The sequence below is a fragment of the Hyperoodon ampullatus genome (assembly GCF_949752795.1).
Source record: "Hyperoodon ampullatus genome assembly, chromosome: 2".
Classification (NCBI taxonomy): Eukaryota; Metazoa; Chordata; class Mammalia; order Artiodactyla; family Ziphiidae; genus Hyperoodon; species Hyperoodon ampullatus.
In genome coordinates this window covers 87,442,003-87,460,372 of record NC_136915.1, presented here as the reverse complement: position 1 = coordinate 87,460,372, position 18,370 = coordinate 87,442,003, and the positions used below count along the sequence as shown (strand labels likewise).

The window sequence follows — 18,370 nt, the reverse complement described above, 5'->3', positions numbered from 1 at the left end:
AAGAATAACTACCTTCAGATATTTTCATGGTAGAAGTTGTGTCTGTTCAGGGAGGAGCAGACAGGTATGAATGGCCAAAGAAAATTTCCTATTTTGTAACGTGTTGCACTACCTCACCTCATTATGGATTGACTTTGGCAAGACTGTCTTTATCTTCCCATTCTCTCACCATACTCTCATCACCAGCGAACATCTAAGAAGCAAAGTGTTTTCAACTCATGCCACAGAAGCTCAGAATTTGGGCTTAGAAATATCTTGATGCTGTAGCTTTCTCTTTATGATTAAACAAATGGTTAAATTGATATTAAAGAAGAGATTTAGCTCATTTTCTTTTTCTATTTTTTTCAATATTTTCTAAAGACTTTTCATATTTGGCTGAATTTTAAAGACGTTTAATCATAGTTCTGAATGTCACATGGACAGTGTATAACTGCTAAGGCAATTAATGTATCTTATGGTTCCATATTTTGCCTAAATATCCCATGGAGATTGAGTTTTCTAATACTCTTCCCTTCCACTTCCTGTATACTGAGAAACCAGAAAGAGCAAATGGTTGGTTTAATTTATTCTTTGTCTCATGACCTTTGTATTTATTCTCTTATATGATCATACTATGAACAATTATGGCATATAAACTAAATGCATCCTCATGTCTTTTAGTTTGTCTCCTCTCTGGTTCACATTCTTTGAATAGGAATGTCTAATAAACCTACACAGAGGTGAAAACTGTTCCATCTCTTTAAGTAATCACACACTGGATAACATTTATTTTAGGGCTCTCTTTTTTCATAGTGTTTCTGGAGTAAAATAATCAGGAATGCTTTACTGTCTACTAAATTTTCTTATCAGAACGGTATGTGTTCTCTTACTAGATAATTGATACCAAGTTTAAGATCATCTCTGTCACTCCCTTTACTTAAATGAAAAATTATGAAGAGGAAGATGAATTTTCCTGCCTTCTAGCTCCTAAATATCTGTACTGAACCTCCTTTCTTTAAGAAACTTGAGTGCCATTGTCAGCAGTAGTTCCCTATGTTATCTAAGTACAATAATCATGCATAGATAAAAAGAGGAAAGAGAAAATATCTAGGGATATATACTCTAGGTTCCATTTTTAGCAGCACTACCCTTGATTTTGGTTTTACTTTTCAACATTACATTTGTACTGAGAATTTTACTTAAAGAAATTGGGCAAACCTTTTTTGATGTATATTCTACTAAACCCCAGCAAAATTGGATCAGTAAGTTGCTGTTACTCTCAACAAATGTGTATTAAAAAATGTTTGGTTAATAATAAATGAAAAATTTAGTCAGGCAATATCGCTGAAACATTGGCAATGTTTTCAAATAGCTATTTGAAATTCACTACTGTGGTTTCCTGCAGCAGTTGTATGTAAAAGATATATTTTCTATTAATGGAGTGGTATATGCTAATGCAGTTTAGTGTATATCTATGAACTTTGTCTACAAAGAATCTCTGTACTGAAGAGATAGGGGCCAAATAAATAACCAATACATTGAAATATCTCCAAATTAATTGCTCAAGAAGCAAATTATAACAAAATTTGGAAGAGCTGAATTTTATCACTCTGAGTGTTTTCAGCCATGGAGATATCTTCCATCTGCAAGAATCAGGAATGTTTCAGAGTTTTCTTTTCTTTTATTCCATTAAGTCCCCTTACATATGTTATTTGATAGTGCTACATCCCATTCACAATACTCCATTTGACTCTGCACTGAGGTGTAAATAAAACATTTAAAATGTGAAGTCTTTCCATATTTATGTTTCTGTGCATTTTCATGCTGAGAAGTGAATCTTTTGACATTTTGGTGTAGTGATGTGAAGAATGCAGTTATGTTCTATTTCAGTATTTTGTATGAAACGTATACAAGAAAGTTTCATTTTGGCCAAAAAAAAAAAAAAGGTTCTGTGTGTAGAAGACAAGTAACCTTATTCTCCAGGAAGTATTTATTTGACACTCTTGATTGCCGAGTTGGGAATTTGTGACCTTTCTATTACCATATAACTGCCTATTACTTAGACAGCCTCACATCCTTACATGCTTTTGTTCATTCACCATGCTTCTATGTTGTAATTAAACTTCACTCACTTTGTTTATCTACTTTTTCCCACTCAGTATAGAGGAGTACATTTTGGAACAGGAATTCTACATTACTTAGGATATAGGTTTGACCAGTTTAAGAAAGGAAAATAATAGAGGTTTAAACAAGATATAAGTTTAGTTCTCTCTCATTTTAACAGTATGAACCATCCTCAACACCAGACTTCCATCTTTGGTTCTCAGGTGGCCAATATTTCCACATTCCTGCTAACAAAAATTGGAAATAAGGAAAGAGACTCCTTTCCTTTTAAGTTTATGACCCAGAAATTGCACATATCACTTCTGTTTGTATCTTATTGTCTACATCCTTGTCACATAAACATACCTGGCAGCAAAGGATGTTGGGACATAAAGCCTTGAGCTGGGTGGACATAATGGTCCATTAAACTTCTATCTCTATAGAGGAGGGGGATAATAGGTATAGAGAGAGGAAAAAAATAGAGGTCTCTGCCATACATGTGCATCATCATTTGTATCTGACACATGGAATCTTTATTGAGAGAAATCAGTAAAGCAGTTAATAGCAAAGAAAAATCTCTTGGAACTTAGTACTTGCATGCTGGTTCCATAGGTCACTTTAATGATAAAAGAGTATTTTCTCCTTCTGTAATTGGGAATACCATATTATAGCTCTTCTATATTTATAATTACTGTCTCATCCTATATTAGTTTCTCTAAAAGAAAAAAATGTTATTTTTTTAATTAAATATGACTTATTAAGGATAGCTTTATAAATCCATTGCATTAATAGAAGTGTGTTCTCATGTTTCCTGATTTTTAGTATTGTGTGTAATATTTCTGGTGAAAACTTGCTCACTTTTAGGTTTTTCCCTAACTAATTCCAGAATCCATTAAGGAAATTATCTCATTGTATGTACATCATTGTGAGACTGAAAGAGTACGTCTCTTTACCCATGAGATGTTTAGTTTTTTCTAAGTGAAATAAAGGTAAGTGAGATAAAGCTCTGTGTCTTATTCAAACTGGATTGAGTTGTCTTTGAGATAATTGGTATTTTTATTTAAATAAAAGCACTGGCACTGTGTGTTACTGTCAGTGTTCAGAAATAGAGTTAGAACATCCTCTGTACGAGGATTTGTTTTTTTTTTTTTTTTTTGTGGTACGCGGGCCTCTCACTGTTGTGGCCTCTCCCGTTGTGGAGCACAGGCTCCGGACGCGCAGGCTCAGCAGCCATGACTCACGGGCCTAGCCGCTCCGTGGCATGTGGGATCTTCCCGGACCGGGGCACGAACCCATGTCCCCTGCATCGGCAGGTGGACTCTCAACCACTGCGCCACCAGGGAAGCCCTGTACGAGTTTTTTTCAGAGTATTTGATGGCTTTCTTTGGTTGGTATTGAAATCAATATAATGGTTTACAACCATCATTTTTTTATTATTAAAAAATGAGCACAAACAAATAGAAAATATCAAAAAGTCTGCTGCATATTGTTGTGGTAAGTGTTATTTTGCGAAAACTGTTTTTCTATCATGTGTATTTGTTTTTGGTGTATGTGCTTGCACATGCATACTGCATTATGTGGAAAATGTTTTTAAGATGCGGCTTAATAGTCAATGCTTGAAAGCCACTGCTATACGTTGTAAAGACCCTCAAGTACTAATTGCTTTTTCCCCATAGTATGCCCAACACCTCTCAATAAGCAGCTGTTGAGTGAATTAAATAAGTATTGAGTGACTACAATGTTTTAGGTATATATATTTTTAAGTTCTTTGGGTAATTATATTCTGGAGCCAATGTAAGCGTCACTGTTCTAGGTGACTGAAGAATTGAATCCTTAATCTTGGCTTCAAAGGAGCCTATTTCCCTTCCCATTTCTGATTGTCCATTTTATGGTACTTTACTTCTTATATTCATACAAAACATGGCAGTGATGAAAAGGCTAAGCAAGCATGTAAGGTAAAGAATATCCACTAAGACACCCTCAGAAAAATGGTAATACTTTATAGATTCTTCTGACAAAGTATTTTTTTTTCTGAATTTTTGTTTTTAATACTTGAGAGAGGGAAGGAATTACAGGTTAAATATCAGTAAAATCCATAATTACAGGGAGCAGAGGCTGCAGGAAGATATTATAGAGCTGAATAGTCTCTGTCTCACCACTGTATGCTTTACTTGTGTCGACTCTTGAATTCACTTCTCACTATCACTATTCGCCTCTCTTCGTGTCACTAGGCTACTCCTTAGCCTCCTAACCAGTCTCTTTGGCCACCATTAAGCACACAACAGAAATAGTGATCTTTCTAAAATTAGATCTCATCATGTCATTCCCTCATTTAAATCACCCCTACCCCCCACCCAGTTAGCTCGCTATTTCCTTCAGGATACAGGAAAAACTCCTTAAAATAAGACTTTCAAGGCTCTTCATGATTTATTCACAACTTATGTCTTTAGTCACTTATTAAATTGGGTGTTGCAGACATTTGAAATGTTTTCACTTTTACCTCATCTCAATTTTTTTAACTTGGTTTTTGGACCTGTTGTTGCTTGGACCCAGAACTGTCATTATTTTCATATTTGAATTCTTCCATATCCTTTTTTCTACTTCATGGAGTTCTCTTTACTTGTGACGATCCACTCCCTACCTTCACTCTTTAGCCTGGATGAGCGAAGCCACTTCCTTACCACCAATCCTCACACCATTATGTCCCTGTTCCCTCTCTGGATGTTCAGATCAGATTTTAGCACTTATTTCCATGTATTATAATTGAGTGGTTACATGTTTGTTTCCTCCAGTAGAAGTTAAACTGTTGTAGGTTGAAGAGTCTGTCTGCCTTACTCACTGATAAATCTTCAGTGTATAGTGTAGTCCCTGGCAAATAGTAGGAAGTCTATAAGTATTTTTAAACTGTTGATTTTTATGCAATCGTTTTGACTATTTGCCAAAATAAATTGATAGGATGTTAAAATATGTTGGCAATTCTGGGGTATTATAATATTAACCAAACACAAGGGGAAATAGCTAGTACATAATTTTAAAGTTGGTATTACACTATAAATGAAATAAACAAGTAGGAATAGTGATATGACTGGTGGTGATAATGCTAGTAGTAGCAGTATTAGCTAAAATATTCCATTCTGAATTTTTAATACACTTTTTGCCATTAACTTTTAAAATGGCCCTTGAGGTAGATATTATTAACTCCATTTTATGGATAAGAAATTAAGGTTAAGCAAAGTTAAAGAAAACAAGTAAATGGCAACCAAAACATGGAAAGTGAGTTATATAGAGAATGTAGGAAAAATGTAATAAATGCAAACATCCATACTTCGACATAAAAAGTTGTTGCAGGGGGACCTACAAGGTGGCAGATGAGTAAGACATGGAGATCACCTTCCTCCCCACAAATACATCAAAAATACATCTACACGTGGAACAGCTCCTACAGAACACCTACTGAATGCTGGCCTCAGACCTCAGACTTCCAAAAAGGCAAGAAACTCCTCACGTACCTGGGTAGGGCAAAAGAAAAGAGAAAAAACAGAGACAAAAGAGTAGGGATGGGACCGGCACTTTGGGGAGGGAGCTGTGAAGGAGGAAAAGCTTCCATGCACTAGGAAGCCCCTTTGCAGGAGGAGACTGCGGGTGGTGGAGGGGGGAAGCTTCGGAGCCACAGAGGAGAGTGCAGCAACAGGGGTGCAGAGGGCAAAGCAAAGAGATTCCCGCACAGAGGATCGGTGCCGACCAGCACTCGCCAGTCCGAGAGGATTGTCTGCTTATCCGCTGAGGTGGGCGGGGTCTGGGAGCTGAGGCTCGGGCTTCGGAGGTCAGATCCCAAGGAGAGGACTAGGGTTGGCTGAGTGAACACAGCCTGAAGGGGGCTAGTGTGCCACAGCTAGCCAGGAGGGAGTCCGGGCAAAACTGTGGATCTGCGGAAGGTGCAAGAGACCATTGTTGCTGGGTACGTGAGGAGAGGGGATTCAGAGAACCACCTAAACGAGCTCCAGAGATGGGCACGAGCCGCGGCTATCAGCACGGACCCCAGAGACGGGCATGGGACGCTAAGGCTGCTGCTGCAGCCACCAAGAAGCCTGTGTGCAAGCACAGGTCACTATCCACACCACCCCTCCCGGGAGCCTGTGCAGCCCGCCACTGCCAGGGTCCCGTGACCCAGGGACAACTTCCCCAGGAGAACACATGGCACACCTCAGGCTGGTGCAGCGTCACGCCAGCCTCTGCCACTGCAGGCTCACCCCGCATTGCGTACCCCTCCCTCCCCCTGGCCTGAGTGATACAGAGCCCCCAAGTCAGCTGCTACTTTAACCCCATACTGTCTGGGCAGGAACAGACACCCTCAGGTGACCTACATGCAGAGGCAGGGCTAATCCAAAGCTGAACCCCAGGAGCTGTGCGAACAGAGAAGTGAAAGGGAAATCTGTCCCTGCAGCTTCAGGAGCAGCGGATTAAATCTCCACAATCACCTTGATATACCCTGCATCTGTGGAATACCTGAATAGACAACGAATCATCCCAAATTGAGGCGGTGGACTTTGGGAGCAACTGTAGACTTGGGGTTTGCTTTCTGCATCTAATTTGTTTCTGGTTTTATGTTCATCTTAGTTTAATATTTAGAGCTTTTTATCACTGGTAGATTTGTTTATTGATTTGGTTGCCCTCTACGTTTTATATATATATATATATATATATATATATATATATATATATATATATATATATATATATATATATATATATATTCTTTTTTTTTTCATTTTTCACTTTTTGTGTGTATGTGTATGCTTCTTTGCATGATTTTTGCTTTTACCATTTTGCTTTTACCATTTGCCCTAGGGTTCTGTCTGTCTGTTTTTTTTTTTTTTTTCTTCTTTTGGTATAGATTTTAATGCTTGTCCTCATTGGTGGATTTGTTTATTGGTTTTGTTGCTCTCTTCTTTCTTTTTTAAAAATTTTTTTATTTAAAAATTTTTTTTACTTTTTATTTTAATAAGTTTATTCTTTTTCCTTTATTTATTCATTTATTTATTTTTCCCTTTTCTTCTGAGCCGTGTGGCTGACAGGGTCTTGGTGCTCCAGCCGGGTGTCATGCCTGAGGCTCTGAGGTGGGAAAGCCAAGTTCAGGACATTGGTCCACCAGAGACCTCCCCGCCCCACTTAATATCAGTCAGCGAGAACTCTCCCAGAGATCTCTGTCTCAACACTAAGACCCAGCACCACTCAACAACCAGCAAACTCCAGTGCTGGACACCCCATGCCAAACAACTAGCAAGACAGTAACAGAACCCCACCCATTAGCAGAGAGGCTGCCTAAAATCATACTAAGTTCACAGACATTCCAAAACACAACACTGTACACAGCCCTGCCCACCAGAAAGACAAGAGCCACCCCCCACCCACCAGAACACAGGCACCAGTCCCCTTCACAAGGAGCCTACACAAGCCACTGAACCAACCTCACCCACTGGGGACAGATAACAAAAACAACAGGAATGACAAACATGCAGCCTGCACAAAGGAGACCACAAACACACTAAATAAAACAAAATGAGAAGACAGAGAAATATGCAGCAGATTAAGGAGCAAGGTAAAAACCCACCAGACCAAACAAATGAGGAGGAAATAGGCAGTCTACCTAAAAGAATTCATAGGAAAGATAGTAAAGATGATCCAAAATCTTGGAAATACAATGGAGAAAGTACAAGAAACGTTTAACAAGGACCTAGAAGAACTAAAGAGCAAACAAACAATGATGAACAACACAATAAATGGAATTAAGAATTCTCTAGAAGGAATCAATAGCAGAATACCTGAGGCAGAAGAATGGATAAGTGACCTAGAAGATAAAGTAGAGGAGAAAACTACCACAGAGCTGAATAAAGAATGAAAAGAATTGAGGACAGTCTCATAGACCTCTGAGACAACATTAAATGCATCAACATTTGAATTATAGGTGTCCCAGAAGAAGAAGAGAAAAAGAAAGGGATTGAAAAATATTTGAAGAGATTATAGATGAAAACTTCCCTACTATGGGAAAGGAAATAGTGAAGTCCAGGAAGTGCAGGGAGTCCCATACAGGATAAATCCAAGGAGAAACATGCCAAGACACATATTAATCAAACTATCAAAAATTAAATACAAGTAAAAAATATTAAAAGCAGCAAGGGAAAAAACAACAAATAACATACAAGAGAATCTCCATAAGGTTAACAGCTGATCTTTCAGCAGAAACTCTGCAAACCAGAAAAGAGCGGCAGGACCTGTTTAAAGTCATGAAAGGGAAAAACCTACAACCAAGATTACTCTACCCAGCAAGGATCTCATTCAGATTTGATGGAGAAATTAAAACCTTTACAGTCAAGTAAAAGCTAGGAGAATTCAGCACCACCAAACCATCTCTACAACAAATACTAAAGGAACTTCTCTAGGCACGAAACACAGAGTAGGAAAAGATCTGCAATAATAAACCCAAAATAATTAAGAAACTGGGAATAGGAACATACATATCAATATTTAACTTAAATGTAAATGGATTAAATGTTCCAACCAAAAAACACAGACTGGCTGAATGGATACAAAAACAAGACCCATATATATGCTGTCTACAAGAGACGCACTTCAGGAGTAGGGGCACGTACAATCTGAAAGTGAGGGGATGGAAAAAGATATTCCATGTAAATGGAAATCAAAAGAAAGCTGCAGTAGCAAGTCTCATATCAGAAAACATGGACTTTAAATTAAAGACTCTTACAAGAGACAAAGGACATTACATAATGATCAAGGGATCAATCCAAGAAAAAGACATAATAACTGTAAATATTTATGCACTCAACATAGGAGCACTGCAATACATAAGGCAAATGCTAACAGCCATAAAAGGGGAAATTGACAGTAACACAATCATAGGAGGGGACTTTAACATCCCACTAACAAAAATGGACAGATCATTCAAAATGAAAATAAATAAGGAAACACAAGCTTTAAATGCTACATTAAACACGATGGACTTAATTGATATTTATAGGACATTCCATCCCAAAACAGCAGAATAAACTTTCTTCTCAAGTGCTCATGGAACATTCTCCAGGATAGATCACACCTTGGGTCACAAATCAAGCCAGGGTAAATTTAAGAAAATTGAAATTGTGTCAAGAACATTTTCCGACCAAAACTCTATGAGACTAGATATCAATTACAGGAAAAAAATCTGTAAAAAATACAAACACATGGATGCTAAACAGTGCATTAGTAAATAATGAAGAGATCACTGAAGAAATCAAAGAGGAAATCAAAAAATACCTAGAAACAAATGACAATGAAAACATGGTGACCCAATACGTATGGGATGCAGCAAAAGCAGTTCTAAGAGGGAAGTTTATAGCAATAGAATTCTACCTCAAAAAACAAGAAAAATCTCAAATAAACAACCTAAACTTATACCTGAAGATTAGAGATAGAAGAATAAAAAAACCTCAAAGTTAGCAGAAGGAAAGAAATCATAAAGATCAGATCATAAATAAATGAAAAAGAGATGAAATGATAGCAAAGATCAATAAAACTGAAAGCTGGTTCTTTGAGAAGATAAACAAAATTGATAAACCATTAGACAGACTCATCAAGAAAAAAAGGGAGAAGACCCAAATCAACAGAATTGGAAATGAAAAAGAAGTAACAAGTGGCACTACAGAAATACAAAGGATCATGAGCGATTACTACAAGCAACTATATGCCAATTAAATGGACAACCTGGAAGAAATGGACAAATTCTAGGAAAAGCACAACCTTCCAAGACTGAACCAGGAAGACATAGAAAATATAAACAGACCAGTCACAAGCACTGAAACTGAAACTGTGATTAAAAATCTTCCAACAAACAAAAACACAGGACCAGATGGCTTCACAGGTAACTTCTATCAAACATTTAGAGAAGAGTTAACACCTATCCTCAAACTCTTCCAAAATATAGCAGAGGGAGGAACACTCCCAAGCTCATTCTATGAGTTCACCATCACCCTCATACCAAAACCAGACAAAGATGTCACAAAAAAAGAAAACTACAGACCAATACTACTGATGCACATAGATGAAAAAATCCTCATTCAGATACTAGCAAACATAATCCAACAGCAGATTAAAAGGATCATATATCATGATCAAGTGGGGTTTATCCCAGGAATGCAAGAATTCTTCAATATAGGCAAATCAATCAATGTGATAAACCATATTAACAATTGAAGGAAAAAAATCATATGATCATCTCCATAGATGCAGAAAAAGCTTTCGACAAAATTCAACAGCCATTTATGATAACAACCCTCCAGAAAGTAGGTATAGTTGGAACTTACCTCAACGTAATAAAGGCCATATATGACAAACCCACAGCCAACATCATTCTCAATGGTGAAAAACTGAAACAATTTCCACTGAGATCAGGAACAAGACAAGGTTGCCCACTCTCAACACTATTATTCAACATAATTTTGGAAGTTTTAGCCACAGCAATCAGAAGAATAAGAAATAAAGGGAATCCAAATTGGAAAAGAAAAAGTAAAACTCACTGCTTGCAGATGACATGATAGTCTACATGGAGAATCCTAAAAATGCTACCAGAAAACTACTAGAGCTAGTCAATGAGTTTGGTAAAGTAGCAGGATACAAAATTAATGCACAGAAATCTCTTACATTCCTATACACTAATGATGAAAAATCTGAAAGAGAAATTAAGGAAACACTCCCATTTACCATTACAACAGAAAGAATAAAATACCTAGGAATAAACCTATCTAAGGAGACAAAAGACTTCTATGCAGAAAACTGTAAGACCCTGATAAAAGAAATTAAAAAGATGATACAAACAGATGGAGGGATATACCATGTTCTTGGATTGGAAGAATCAACATTGTGTAAATGACTACACTACCCAAAGCAGTCTACAAATTCAATGCAATCCCTATCAAACTCCCACTAGCATTTTTCACAGAACAAAAATTTTCACAATTTGTATGGAAACATAAAAGACCCGAAATAGCCAAAGCAATCTTGAGACAGAAAAACGGAGCTGGAGGAATCAGACTTCCTGACTTCAGACTATACTACAAAGCTACAGTAATCAAGACAGTATGGTACTAGCACAATGACAGAATCATAGATCAATGGAACAGGATAGAAAGCCCAGAGATAAACCCACACACATATAGTCATGTTATCTTAGATAAACGAGGCAAGAATATACAATGGAGCAAAGACAGCCTCTTCAGTAAGTGGTTCCGGGAAAACAGGACAGCTACATGTAAAATAATGAATTTAGAACACTCCCTAACACCATACACAAAAATAAACTCAAAATGGGTGAAAGACCTAAATGTAAGGCCAGACACTATAAAACTCTTAGAGGAAAACATAGGCAGAACACTCTGTGACAAAAATCACAGCAATAGGCTTCCCTGGTGGCGCAGTGGTTGAGAGTCCGCCTGCCGATGCAGGGGACACAGGTTCGTGCCCCAGTCCGGGAAGATCCCACATGCCGCGGAGCCTCTGGGCCTGTGAGCCTTGGCCACTAAGCCTGCGTGTCCGGAGCCTGTGCTCCGCAACGGGAGAGGCCACAACAGTGAGAGGCCGCGTACTGCAAAAAAAAAAAAAAAAAAAAAAAAAAAAAAAAAAAATCACAGCAAAATCCTTTTTGACCCACCTCCTAGAGAAATGGAAATAAAAACAAAGATAAACAAATGGGACTGAATGGAACTTAAAAACTTTTGCACAGCCAAAGAAACCATAAATAAGATGAAAAGACAACCCTCAGAATAGGAGAAAATATTTGCAAATGAAGCAACTGACAAAGGATTAATCTCCTAAATTTACAAGTAACTCATGCAGCTCAATACCTAAAAAACAAACAACCCAATCCAAAAATGGGCAGAAGCGCTAAACAGATATTTCTTCAAAGAAGATATACAGATTTCTAACAAACACATGAAAGGATGCTCAAGATCACTAATCATTAGAGAAATGCAAATCAAAACTACAATGAGGTGTCACCTCACACCCGTCAGAGTGGCCATCATCACAAAATCTTCAAATAACAAATGCTGGAGAGGGTGTGGAGAAAAGGGAACCCTCTTACACTGTTGTTAGGAATGTAAATTGATACAGCCACTATGGAGAACAGTATGGCGGTTCCTTAAAAAACTAAAAATGGAACTACTATACAACCCAGCAATACCACAGCTGGGTATATACCCAGAGAAAACCATGATTCAAAAAGATACATATACTCCAATGTTCATTGCAGCTGTATGTAAAACAGCCAGGACACGGAAGAACCTAAGTGTCCATCAACAGATGAATGGATAAAGAAGATGTGGCACATATATACAATGGAATATTACTCAGTCATAATAAGAAATGAAATTGAGTTATTTGTAGTGAGGTGGATGTACCTAGAGTCTGTCATACAGAGTGCAGTAAGTCAGAAAGAGAAATGGAAATACTGTATGCTAACACATATATATGGAATCTCAAAAAAAAAAAAAAAAACGTTCTGATGAATCTTGGGGCAGAACAGGATTAAAGGCACAGATGTAGAGAATGAACTTGAGGACATGGGGAGGGGGAAGGGTGAGCTGGGACAAGGAGAGTGGCATTGACATATCTACACTACCAAATATAAAATAGATAGCTAGTGGGAAGCAGCTGCATAGCACAGGGAGATCAGCTCGGTGCTTTTGTGACCACCTAGAGGGGTGTAATAGGGAGGGTGGGAGGGAGATGCACAAGGGAGGGGATATGGTGATATATGTATACTTTTAACTGATTCACTTTGTTATACAGCAGAAACTAACACAGCATTGTAAAGCAATTATACTCCAATAAAGATGTTAAAAAAAAAACTAAATAAACAAGTGTTTCAGATTCAATGACTGAAAATCAGCAAGTTAGCTGATGACACCTGTTTACATGGATGAGTCCAGCTTAATGATCTTGAATATGTGACTTAATAATCTGCAAGTATTAGACTTTATAGTTAAGATCACTTTTCTCATTGTTACTACCAACTGGTTTTCTCCCATTACTGTCAGAAAAGAATATTTTTTAAATGTGATGAAGCCCAAATATTGTAACAGTTGGAGAAGAGATAATTACAATTAAGAAAATCCATGGAGAGATTATGGTGTTAAATTTGCTATAGTGTGGCCTTTAGTTAAATCTCCTGTGCCTTCTTAGAGCCAGAATTCTTCTCTGTAAGTTATTCTTAATCAGCTTCTTAATCAGTAGTTTCTAAATTGTACACAGTCATGTATACTTCCTATTTATTTAGAAGAAAATAAAATAGGTTTTTAGACCACCCACTTTACTTCTGTCTACTGATAAAAACTGAAGTTGTTTAAGAACTATGCACAATTCTGAATAGATTATTTTAAAATAATAAACCTGTCTTAATTGTAAGTGAGAAAAGGGCATGGATATTTTGCCAATCCACTTTTTAAAATTTGTAATAATGTCTAATCTAGTGTCACTTGTAAGTACTTGGGTATAATTGTTAGATGGCTCCCAAGAATTCAGAAATGAGGGAAATAGAATTCCAGCTGAGGGTTCATTAAATCATCACTTAATGAGTTCAAGCAAAGCCCCCAGAAGGAGATAAAATAGATGTAGGGCAATTAGTCTTTGATCATATTAACATATCTATAGAAAGTGCATCTTAATCTGCAGAAGTAGGTAATAGGGGCTGGTCAAGTTTCCAAGCATAGAAATAGAAAAAAAAAAAAAAAGAACCTGAGGAAATATTGGCAGTGTCTCTTTAAAGGCACATGAATCAATGAACCTGGAGTTACTTGAGCCCCTATCATGAAGATACATAGCAAGTCCATTTTAAAGATCCCTAAGGGCTTCCCTGGTGGTGCAGTGGTTGAGAGACCACCTGCGATGCAGGGGACATGGGTTCATGCCCCGGTCTGGGAAGATCCCACATGCCGCGGACCGGCTGGGCCTGTGAGCCATGGCCGCTGAGCATGCGCGTCTGGAGCCTGTGCTCCACAACAGGAGAGGCCACAACAGTGAGAGGCCTGCATACTGCAAATAAATAAATAAATAAATAAAGATCCCTAAATCTCCTTGTTCTAATTTCAAGTTCACCAAGCTGGCACTGATTCCTAAACAGTTTGATTATATTAGGATACCATATTAATCATGTTGGTAAGAGTAATCTTGGTCCCTAGGATGGTTATCACTGCTTCTCTGAGTAATGTGATATTCTAATTTGAAGAACTCTCCACCTGAGATAACACTACATAAAATAAGCTATAAATGTCTCAAACATTTTTGTGGTTGTCACTGCATTCAGAATAAGTCTAATTTTCTTAGTATGACTTTCAACTGGCTACCATAGCTGTCCAAATATACCCTTTTTCCTTAAAAATACACCCCTTATTGACCTCTCCCACTACCAGATCTCTAGCCATTCCTCAAAAGTAACCTGTACTTTTATAACCGCCATTATACCTTGGCTTATACTCTTTCCTTTACTGGGAAAAACTTTCAGTCTGTCCCCGTATGGTAAAGTCAATACATATAATATTCATCTCAAATGGTACTTCCTACATGAGACTGTCATACTCATCCTGCTGAGATAAATGTTCACTGTATGTTCACACATAGCAAAATGTTTTATATGTCATTTATAGGACTGAATTTAGTTTTCTTCTTATTTTTGGTGTGTGCATATATCCACTTCTCCGCCCCATGCACAAATACGCAATATTAAAACCTGTGGGAACTGAGATTATTTTTTTAAATATTTGTATTTCTACAGTTTCAGCACATTTCTTGACACATAGTATATCAATACAGTTTTTTGAAGTAAAATAATTGGAAGCGTGAAAAGAAAAGAGAAATAAAGGAAAAAATGAAAAATAGCATCATAACTTCTTGAGAAGTTTAAAACTATACTTAATCATTTAACCTTTTTTAAAATCCATGTACTTTCAGGCATCTTTTTTTTTGATGAAATGCAAAGACGTGTTCATGGTTTTGATTACCCACTCAAAGGCAATAATTTTAAAATTCTAAATGTTATAGTGAATGTCATTCTTACACTTATGTCTATCATTACATCAAGTATTACACTGCTAAATTGAATATTAGGGGTTTTTTGAGCATTTTTGGTAAAGGCAAAGCTATTTGCTTGAGGGTGTTTAATAAGTGTTTTATGATGAAGGTGGTGATACAGGAAAATCTTTTTTAAAAAATAGCTTTTTCTGCTGGTAAAATTCCTGGAATATTGTAGGTGCTCAATAAATATCTGTTGAATTAACCATTTGTTTAATTAAAACATATTGATTGCTTTTATATGGTAGTCAAAGAGGAAGTAATATATTTAGCAGAGGGTTATTTTAAAATATCCTGTAGCCCATGTTCTTTTTATTAAAAAATTGTAAAAGAATGTAGATTATATTTTAGAATATTGAACACATCTTTGGATTTCTTTGGATTGAGACATGGAGGAATTTTTATTATATTTCTCTCTACATATTTTATGAAACGCAAATATATTTCACTTGCTGTAGTTGCTGAAATTAAAGAAGCACATTGTTAAAGCACTTTTTTTTTTAGCAGTTCCCAATGGCTTATGGCCAATGGTTACATCTTTTGATGGGTGAAAATCATCATCTGAACTTGGAAGGGGATATTATTGAATATTCACTATGGGCAACACGATGGATGTTTTTAAATGTACTAATCATCCAATGGGTATGGGTTGTCCTCTAGAGGTAGAATGTTGATGTCGAAGGATAAACTTCAGAATAATTAACAAAATTAGAAGTCACTAAGATAGTGGATATTATCGTAGAAGTATTAAGTAATTGCACAGTACACAACCTCCATCCCCAACCCCGCAATTCAGTGAATTTGAAATTCACAACTACATCGAACACATATGTACAAAACATTAGTGATTTCCAATTAAAGTTGAGACATACTACTAGATAGCTTTATTCATACTACAAATTACACAACTCTGCATATCTTACCCTTTTTTAAATCACTCTATGTAAAAGTTGGTAAAATAAGGGAGTCCATTATACACAATGAAAGAGAGATTAATAAGAGAAGCATGAGAAATGATATGGAAATGGCAGAGTTGATGCGAGTTAGAGGAAAGTAGGTATATTTCTACATGTGCTTTAGCATTCTTTCTAGATATACTTTTTCCATATAATAGAAATGAGAAAATTTGCAGGCTAGTTTGTGTCTTATTTTTCACTTATTTCCTATATATACAGGTTAGGTTATACCATCTTTGGCCAGCAGCACTGGATCAAATGAACTAATATTCTTTTCCATGGACTTTTAAACACCTTCTTTGACATAAATGCTTAAAAACAGTATGTTCTAAAGCAAGACAAGTGCTTTGAAGAGGAGACTTCATTAAGACATTGTATTTTAAGTAATACATCTATTTTAGAAGCAATTCAATGGAAATTTATATCAAATCAGTTTTCTCCAGATCCTGTCTTTGAATCGTTTAAGGGGCCTCCAGCAAAATCATGTTCTGAATTCCCCAAGGCTCTTTTGTATGACACAGATTTATTTAAATGAATAAGTGAAAATCAATGGGGGAGAACCTAGTTTGGTTACATTACTCTTCTTAATTTCTTAAACTCATATTACTTTGTAATATTATTTATGAGGAAAACAATACTTCATGATTTATTTATAACTATTACCTCAAATAACATAAACCTTTAGAGTATATTTTTAAGCATATTTGCCATGGACATTTAAGAAAACAATTTTGAAACAAAATTTTGATTTATTTACTTATCTCAAAATATGTGAGAAACTTGGTGTGTGTCATCTTCTGATTAGCCATGCAGTGCCTCCTGGTGTGCAGATGGAAAGAACATTACACATCAGAGGCTCTGTTCACATCCCCCACCTCCCCAAACAAAAACTTCCACGACAGAAAATTACCAGATGCTCACTTTGCTTGTGTTACTGAGATAAATTGTGCATCCAACTCTTAATTCATGTTAACTTTGGAGAAGATATTGATATTGAGTTAATCAGTCAAAGATTATGTCAGTACATCTAGTTTAGTGGAAAAAAGTCATATTAAATGGAAAATTACTTCCTTGACTCTTTAAGTTACTATTTTGTATTTCTACTTTTCCTTTTTTTATGTACATGATGGTTTTGTTTTTTGAAGCTTAATATTTATACTTTACTGATAAATTTATCAGTGCCAGATTAGTGTATTTTAAAATTGACTGCAATTTAGTATCTCTATGGTTGTTTCCCTTTTACTGAAAGGAAACAGTCTTTCTTTTATATTTTATAAAGACCATACCATAGTCAGGTGCATTGCCACTGTTCTTATTCCTTTAATCTTACATTGGCTGATCATATTTCAAAGTATATTATTAAACTTCTACCATATGTGCTAAGGATTATAGATTACAAAATAAATTTAAAGTGTTATGATTCATTTAGAAAAACAATAAAACTAATGCAATTAATAAGAATTGTGTATATATGAATGTAATATTTATAGTAGCTAAATTTCTTGGAGTATTAGCTATATTCTTTGTATAAATTATTTTAATTATCTTGAAGTAACTTTGGATTGGTATTACTGATACTTTTGTTTCACACATACATAAATTGTGTCTAAAAGAAGTTAAGTAATTTTCTTAGTACTAGAACCTAGATTTGAATGGAGGTCCATCTGAAACCAAAGCCTTACTCTTAAATACAATAAGATGGCGTTGCTCATATATAATGGTTTAAGCTTTTTAAACTCATTTAAAAAAATTGTGGTAAAATACACATAACATAACATGTATTGTTTTAACCATTTTTTACATATACAGTTCAGCGGCATTAAGTACATTCACATTGGTGTGCTACCATCACTACCATTCATCCACAGAACAGTTTTCAACATGCAGAACTGAAACTCTACAGCCATTTTTTTTTTTCCAGGCAAGGCTTTAATGGGGCTCCTGTGCGAAAACAAGTAACAAGTTTCTCTGCTTATTCACTGAGGTGGGGCTAGCTGGTTCCTTATATAGGGTGAGGGTAGGGGTGGGTCCAGGTATTGGGTCTGGAGGGGTGGTTTAGGGGGTCTGTCCATCACTTTGGTAGTGTTGTGTGCAGGGGGCATGCACAGTACTCTTGATTTTGTTCTGGACCCCCTGCTTTTGCTCCCAGCTCTTCAGAAGTGACAAATGGGTTTTTGGTCTTTTTGTATCTTGTTTTCCATAATTTGCCCCAACTG

At 36.4% G+C, this 18,370-nt stretch overlaps 1 protein-coding gene across 1 annotated transcript in view; it reads left to right on the top strand.

The window, feature by feature from the left end:
- DPYD (dihydropyrimidine dehydrogenase) overlaps positions 1-18,370 on the top strand; it is a gene marked incomplete at both ends in the record, with an annotated part of 823,320 nt that overhangs the window by 249,525 nt on the left and 555,425 nt on the right. The gene's annotated exons all lie outside the window — the stretch shown is intronic.